The sequence below is a fragment of the Amblyomma maculatum genome, chromosome 1, assembly GCF_055883805.1.
Source record: "Amblyomma maculatum isolate TAMU_Amacu chromosome 1, ASM5588380v1, whole genome shotgun sequence".
In the NCBI taxonomy this organism is placed as follows: Eukaryota; Metazoa; Arthropoda; class Arachnida; order Ixodida; family Ixodidae; genus Amblyomma; species Amblyomma maculatum.
In genome coordinates, this window is record NC_139344.1 from 88,796,618 (window position 1) to 88,805,106 (window position 8,489).

At 47.6% G+C, this 8,489-nt stretch overlaps 2 pseudogenes; both read right to left on the bottom strand.

The window, feature by feature from the left end:
* Nucleotides 1–257: 257 nt before the first annotated feature.
* Nucleotides 258–1,655, bottom strand: LOC146203108 (uncharacterized; annotated as a pseudogene).
* A 2,322-nt stretch (nucleotides 1,656–3,977) lies between these two features.
* Nucleotides 3,978–5,127, bottom strand: LOC146203109 (uncharacterized; annotated as a pseudogene).
* Nucleotides 5,128–8,489: the final 3,362 nt, after the last annotated feature.

Sequence of the window (8,489 nt, forward strand, 5' to 3'; positions counted from 1 at the left end):
ATACAGCTACAAGTAGATATCATGATTATAGTTTCCAGCATTTTTTTAAGGGCGGGAACTTCAAGGTAAGGGTTGCGAAATGCATGAATTACGACTTAACTGATTAATTAAGTTAACTGGTCCGACTTGACTACGTGTCTTCGTAAAAGCAGTGAACAAGGAGTGCGGCGTGCAGAGAGAAAAAATTGGCAATGGCTTAGCTCAGCTAAGCCAGGATGTACAGGGTCAATGGAGTTGGATGGATGGATGGATGGATGGATGGATGGATAAGGCTGAACCCTTTGAATCGGGCGGCGGCGCCACAGGCCGCCTAGCCGTGAATAGTAATATATAGTGTGGACCTATTCTTGCCTTCCTTTCAGCCACCAATCAGCTAACCTTCGTTTGGTCATTTCTACCCTTTTAAAGTCTATTTTCCCTTCATTATCCTTAAACCCCAATGCTTTGGCTAAATCTGGCCCATTGCCTTGAACTATAGGGCGGAGCCCTTTACAGGGAATTATTAAGTGGTCAGGCGTTTCCTCATTTTCCCCACACACCCTGAACAGCGTGTCTATCTCTTGGTACTTGACTCGGTACGTCTTAGTCCGCAATACTCCTGTCCTAGCCTCAAACAACAATGGGCTGCCCCTAGAATTATCGTAAATGTTTTCTTTGGCTATTTCCTGCTTGAAAGTTCGGTACATTTCTAATGCTGATTTAGTCTCCATCCCTGTTTTCCACAGACCCCTCTCTGTTTCCTTAACCTTTTTCTTAATTGATAATTTCTGGCTGGTCCCCCTACTGCTGTCCAAATATTAGCTTGCCAATTTTCATGTCCGCCTTCTCCATCTTGTGTCAACATTCCTCATGTAGAGGTAGCTGAAGACTTTCCTAGCCCAACGCTTTTCTCCCATTTTTCTCAATCATTGCTCAAATGCTATCTTGCTGCCAGCTTCCCTGCTCTCAAAAGAAGACCATCCCAGGTCACCCTGCACACCCTGGTTTGGCGTATTCCCATGAGCTCCCAAAGCAAGCCTACCCACCCCGCGCTGCTTAATTTCCAACCGCGCTTGGACCTCTGATCTCATACACAGGACTGCATTGGCAAAAGTCAGACTAGGAACCATCCCCCCTTTCCAAATCCCTCGCATCACTTCATACCTATTGTAATCCCACAGCGCCCTGTTTTTCATGACAGCTGCGTTTCTACTTCCCTTAGCTGCCTCATATTGTTCGTGCTCCGTCAGGTATTCAGCTCCAGTATTTATCCACACCCCAAGATACTTGTACTTATCCACTACGTCCAGCATGTCCTCCTGTATCCTATGTTCGCCGGCCTCATTATCATTAAAAATCATGACTGCCGATTTTTTCTTGCTAAACTGCAGACCTAACTTATCTCCCTCTGTATCGCAGATATCCATCAACTCCTGCAAATCTACCCTGTTGTCAGCCATCAGTATTATATCATCTGCATACATTAGTCCTGGTAATAACTGTGGGATAAATTCTCCTTGCTTGAATAAAGAAAGGTTGAAGCCGAGTCCACTCCCCTCTAGTTTAGCCTCTAATCCTTGCAGGTACAGCATGAACAACAAAGGTGACAGGGGACATCCTTGTCTAAGCCCCTTCTTTACCTCTACAGGCTTCGACACCTTTTTTTCCCATTTTATTAGCACCTGGTTATCCTTATAAATATCTTTTAAAAGATTGGTGACTCCGCTTTCCACACCTAACACATCCAGAATACTCCATAAGTCTTCTTGAAGTACACTGTCATAGGCTCCTTTGATATCTAGAAAAGCTAGCCATAGGGGTCTGTGTTTCTTTTCTGCTACCTCGATACACTGTGTCAATGAGAAGAGATTGTCCTCTAACCTCCTTTGTTTCCGGAAACCATTCTGCAGCTCTCCCAGCACCCCCTTGCTCTCTACCCATGCCTGCAGTCTGTCCTTTATAATCTGCATCACCACCCTGTAGACCACTGATGTTACTGTTATGGGACGGTAGTTGCCTATGTCAGCTTTGTCCCCCTTTCCCTTATATATCATGCTCATTCTACTTAGTCTCCATTCATCAGGAACTTTGCCATCCATTAACATTTTGCTCACCACCTCTCTTAACAATTCCTTAGACTTTGGGCGCAACATCTTTAATAACCTAATAGGAATACCATCTGGGCCTGCTGATGTGCTACATTAGTACTCTCTTCTCAGCCCTTTCCCACTCTCTTTGTCCAGTTGGAACAATTGCACTAACCGGTCTATCGTCCTCTACTAAGGCACCTACGACATTTCTTTGTTCTTTAAACTTTTCTGAAATCGTTAGTCGTATATGCTCTATTGCCTTTTCCCCTTCTAGCCGAATACCTTGATCTGTAACAATAGACCTCTGCTCTAGGCTAGTCTTATTACTAAGGGAATTCAGGTGTTGCCAGAATTTCTTAGCTGCATTTTTATCCCTTTTGTTTACTTCTGACAGCCACTGGGACCCTTGTCTTCTAATTTTCTCATTGATTAAGTAGGATGCCTCCCTTCTACATTTTATGTATTTATCCCATTTTCTCTCAACGTCTGCTTCTGGGTCTCCCCTATGCTTAGAATATCTGTGTTCCCTGGAGGCTTCCTGACGTTTCTCTATGGCCTTCTTCACCTCCCCATCCCACCAGCTCTTTGGTTTTCGTCTTGTCCTTTTTTTTCCTGGCTAAGTTAAAGTTAAGTTAAATTGGTTCACAGGAAGGGAAAGGCGCAGTAACTGTCACACTTGCTCTGTGGACACCCGAACCGCGCCGTAAGGGAAGGGAGGAAGGTGGGAGTGAAAGTGGAAAGAGAGAAAGAGGAGCCGTAGTGGAGGGCTACGGAGTAATTTCGACCACCTGGGGATCTTTAACGTGCGCTGACATCGCACAGCACACGACGCCTCTTCGTTTCGCCTCCATCGAAACGCAGCCGCCGCGGTCGGGTTCGAACCCGGGAACTCCGGCACAGTAGTCGGGCGTCTTACCATTGCACCACCCGGCGGGGCTTTTTTTCCTGGCTCGCACCGTATCCAACACTAGCCCAAACAGTCCCATTAACTTTGTGTAGGTCCACTCTGCTTTATTATCCTTAGAGATTACTGCTTCAATTTGGGTGCTTGCTGTTTCTATTTGCTGCTCCGAGTAAAAGATCCCATCTGGCTGGTCATCATGTTTCATTCCTAAATTAGTTTTTATTCCAAAACTCATCTTGATACGTTTATGATCACTGCCTAGACTCCTGGCACCATGTTCATCTATGTTCATGACCCTTAGCCTATCGTACATCCTGTGTGACATTATCGCATAATCTATTGTCGAATGCAGACTCCCTACCTCCCACGTTATGACCCCGTCACACTTCTCAGTACTGTTACAGACAACTAAGTCGTGTCTTTCACACATATCCAGCAGCATGGTACCTGTCGAGTCTATGTATCCATCTATATCTTCTATATGAGCATTCATGTCCCCTACTATAATTATTTCGTATCCTTTTCCTAGCTCATTAATGTCACCTGCTATACATTCTACCATTGTTTTGTTTTCCTCTTTGGCAGTTGCTCCTGTCCACAGGTATACAAAGCCAAGGAGTGTTTGCTCTCCTGCCACTTTTCCTTTTAGCCATAAATGTTCCTTACATTCCTGTTTGACTCTTTGCCAATTTGTACTTTTATGGATGAATGCCCCAATTTCCCCTCCCTTTCTGCTGCCCTCTGTTCTGTTGCAGTATTCCCATGCATAATCAGGGTTACAGGGTGGTTGCTCCATGTCCCGAAGATGCGTCTCCACAAATCCATAAACCATTAACTTCTGCCTAAGCTGCTCTTCTATTTCCTCCCATTTAGCCTATTCCTGCCTCCTTGCGTGTTAATATACCCAATGTCTGAATTAATCTGGCTCTTGCGCTCATGCCTGTTGCTTCTCCTATGGCTTCTATGTTTCCCTAATCTATGTTCGTCCTCTTGGTCGCCTTTGTTTACACTGGTGGCTTCAGGGCCCTGGGCCCTCCTAAAAAAGCTGTTGCCTGGCGGCCTATCCTGCCTCCTACCCTCCTACCGGTGGCCCGGCTGTAGTGGATGCCTTCTCGTGCAAACGGGTGGAGGCCGACCTCGTACACATCCCTGTTAACCTCCATTGTGGTGTACCCAAGTCGTCGGCTTAGGCTCCTAATGACCCGGTTGGCCTCGACTACTCTCCCCTCTGTTCTGCTGGACTGGATTGTGCATACAGTCACGTGTACTTTCTCAGAGGCCTCCTTTATGTTATTTATACCTACATCTAACTGCCTCCCGAGATTCCAGCTCGTCCCTTTCAAGACATCATTGAGTCCATGCAGCATGGATGATGACCAGGGTTTCTACATCCTTGTTGTTCCCTACCACCTCCTGGGCTTTGGTCATCGCTTCAACCATACCTTTCCCCGATTGGGCCTCCACCTTCAAACTCCTGTCACCCTTCACTGTTGCTAGGACAGCCTCCTCAAACCTTGCTACATTTGAGTCCCCCACCACCAGAACTCTCCTACGATCTAGCCTTTCATCTCCAGCTTGCGCCAACTGCCGCCCGGTTCGCTCTCGTTGGTTCTCTTGTCGTAGCGGCGTTTCACCTTTCTCGCGCGATTCCGGGCTTGTCGCTAGCCCTCCCGCGAACTGTTTTGCTACTTCGCTGTAGCATCGTGTAGCCGCCTCCAATTGCGACTCCACCGCCACCGGGTGATTTTCTATGCCCGCCTCCTTTCCATCTCCTTCATCCTGAGGGGACTTCACGCTGGTCTCATCCACCCCCTGACTTTGCTCCGACCCGGGGTCTTTAGCTGCCCGCGCCATAAGCGCCTTCACCTGATCACCTTCCAGCTCGGCTCGCTTTTTTTGTTCTTCCCTGAGCTGAGACCCTATCTCCTCTAGCTGGTCGGTCTTTGCCCCTTCCATCCTAACCAGCTCTACTGCCTGTGCCTCCAGCGCCATCCTTTTCTCCCTCTCGACCTTCAGGTCCCTCCCGAGCTCCTGAATCTTTACGGCCCATTTAACCTCCAGCCTCAGAATGGTCTCCTTAAACCTAACGCACAACTTGCACGAGAAACTAGTCTCCCCCGCGTCATCTAAGCTTTCAAAACCAGTTTCATCCATGTAGCACCAGCGCCTGCACTCGTCACATTGCACCAACCCATAGGCAGCCCGCCTACCTACCTAGGGAAAATCGGTTACCTCCGCTTTCCCTGGTCCTATGATTTGAAATTAGTGCTTTAACGCATGCAGGAGAATACGCTTTCAAAGCTAAACAATAAATATAAAAGCGCACTTAGCTCCGGACGATGTCGCTGGCAAATTCCCTGAGAGTTTGCTGAGACGTGTGGCGCCACCTGGCGGCCGATGGGAGCTAATACTGAGGCGGCGCAGAAGCTGACGCCATGTATGTTGCGGCCGCTGTGTTCCTTCTGCGTTCGCGTTTTGTTATCCCAGTGACTGTGATTTACTCATTTAGTGACTTCAGTGGTCTCGTGCGATGCTTCGACTACTACGGATGTGAGCAAGAATAAAAATAAGCGCAGGGGCGGCGAGAAAGACTTCCACAATCGCGAAGGAAACCCAAGCGTACCGCTTGCTGGGAGAACCTGGAGAGAATGGTGAGAGAAGGGGATGGCTGTGAGAGAGTAATGTAACTGAAATTCGTTTGGTTATGGGGCCAATGGCGTATATACGCCAAAGAGCTAAAATAAGCCGATTGCCCGTTGAGCGGAGGAAACGATATATAAACTTCTGACTCGGGGAGTCGCACGCTAGAATTGGGGCACTCTCCTCAGTACGCGTTCCGCGCTGTAAAATCTGGCGTGTACTGGTATATGCTGTGCAAGATCGAGTGGCATTGTCGTTTTAAAGCACGTAACGTCCAGAAAAGCCACAAAGAAGTCGCACAGCCTCAGCATCGAATTCCAGTCGCGTTTCATCGGAGGCGAAATAAAAAAAAAATGGTCGTGGATCTGTGAACCGAATTTTTAATGCGGTGTCTATTTGGAACCTCAAAGCCACACAACTTCACAACTTCCAATGACAGATTTGGATAAGCATATTTATATGTAAAATAGTTCTTAAGGTGCTGAAAAAGTCGAAGTGGCGGAGTGTGGCCGTGATACTGTGTACGCGGAGCATGGAACTTCGTTCTATCGTTCCGCGCCAAACATTTCTTGCACCGACTGCTCAAGCTGCTCAAGAGTGTCTTGTCCCAGACGATATAGACCGTTCCATCGTTAGTAGCAACGGTAAAAAATCCTAACTCTAACTACCTCATTTACGGAAGCTTTACCGTTGAGTGCCAGCATTTCCCGCCGGCTTTCCCCAAGCTTGTGGTACGGAGGTACAAAATGCATGCCAGTTGTTGTTAAGAACTTTATTTTTCCACCGAAGTAGGAGGCCCCCTACTCCCCGCCCCCGGCACGCAGGCCTATAGGACGGAGGTGGGACCTCCGCGACTAAATGCGTTTTCGTTGATGACGCACGTTAACCGCACAATGCTTACAATCGCCACGACATCCGTAGCGGGTACCGCACCATGCCTCCTGTAACCTCCGCGGCACTGTCGAAGGTGCACCACGAACAGTGTCCGTCATGGTATTAAACTGTAAAGGGAAACCGCGACGAAATTATGCTGCTGTAATCAAACAGCAAGAAGAAAAAAAAAGAAGAAACGGCGATCAATCTTTTCTTAGATCCTCTCTGCACTTTCAATGTTTGGGTATGAGGTGTGAACGCAATAGGCAAATGAAAACCTACGTTTAAAACATTTTCATTCATTTAATAATTTCTTAATTCATCATGACATATCCGAGTGATGCCCTGAGGCAATGAATTTCGTTACCAAAAAAAAAAAAAAAAATCCGTCAACTCACGCGAAATTCAAAGTTGTGCGCGCGGGTGTTCCCTTGCAAGCGGCGCGCACTTCGCGGTGACGTCGACACCGTTTACGTTCTAAACATGACCATTCTCGAACAGGCGGTGTCCTTTCGCCAGTATTGGTTAAAGTGAGCTAGAATTTATATTGGTTTTCGGAAGTAGCTCTGAAGACATTCGATTTCCTTAAAGCCGCAGAAAATGAGAGTCGAGATGCTTCCCGCCGTACAACGCGAACGCAACCCGACTACGTATTCTAGTACACTGTAACCCGACTGCGCCGGCTGCCTCAGAATACTCGGCGCCGCCGATGGCGGCGCTGATCGCTGCGCTACAGCATAGACCCATTGGACCAAAGAAATCCGTTGAGCATCCAGCGGATGTCCGACAACGGATACTCAACGTCCGTCGGACGTCTCCAAAGGTCCGCCGAAAGTCCGGTAGACATGCGGCGGTCGTCCGAGGGACGTCCGGTGCAAAGAAAATGGCGGTCCGTGGAAAATCCAGTGGACATCAAAACCCGGACGCTCGGACGTCCGTGAATTGTCCAGAAACGGACGTGCATTTTTAAAACAGCCACAGGACGTCCACCGGAAAATTCTGTTCCATCGTGGGACGTCCAGTGGATGTGAGAAGTTGATCGTCGCATGCTGGACGTCCAAGCACTGTTCCGCGGACCAACCTTTATGATCGGTGGACGTCCGCAGGACACTTGACCCAAGTACTGATGCAGCCTGTAGTGCAGCATATCTTTGACCTCCTAATCAAGAAAGCTCATTTTGGAGTGTAAACCTGATTCACATCCTACTGGTTCAGCTCATGCTTTGCTCAATGCCACAGACACTCTGCAAACAGTGAAAGCAGAAGCATGTCATGCCTGCTGCATGCACTACAAACATAGGCATTGCATGTTACTGCTTTACTAAAAGCGCCCTTGGCATCCAACGAAACATTAGTAGAAGAGAACCAGACAGGATGCAAAACTGAAGCAAGCTCTCTCAAACCAAAAGGCCAATGGTACGTATGCAGGTCCTGTCTAGATCCAGACAATATTTTGGAGTGGCGTGGCATGTATCAGTGACATGATTGGCTTTTAAGCTTGCGACAGCTTGTTTCTACACGTAGACAATGTTTTGCGACTTCCTGGTTCTGTTTCTCTGATTTGCTAGATGACAGGGGTGCTCTTAAAAGAGCAGTAACATGCAATTCCTACCACCTTGCAAATACGTGCAGCAGGCATGGCTTGTTTCCAATTATGCCTTTTGCAAATAGCGCTCGTGACATTGAAAGCACAAACCGAGCCAGCAGAATGTAAATCGTGTTGACACTCACAAATCGGCTTTCTTGATCAGGAAGCCAACTGTATACACTTCTGCACTACAGGCTGCATCAGGACATGAAAACTGACTTCCTAGATATGAGCACAAGATGTAACTGCAATGAGGGATCCCTTTTTGAAATTGCTTCCTGCTGATTCAGCAGATTTCAGTTCCTGGGCCCCAAGGAACATAGAGCCAAATTGACACTTCATTTCACTTTAGAAATGATAGTACCTGACGCAGGAAATGTTTTAAAGTAAAACAAGGAATGTATTGAATCACGCC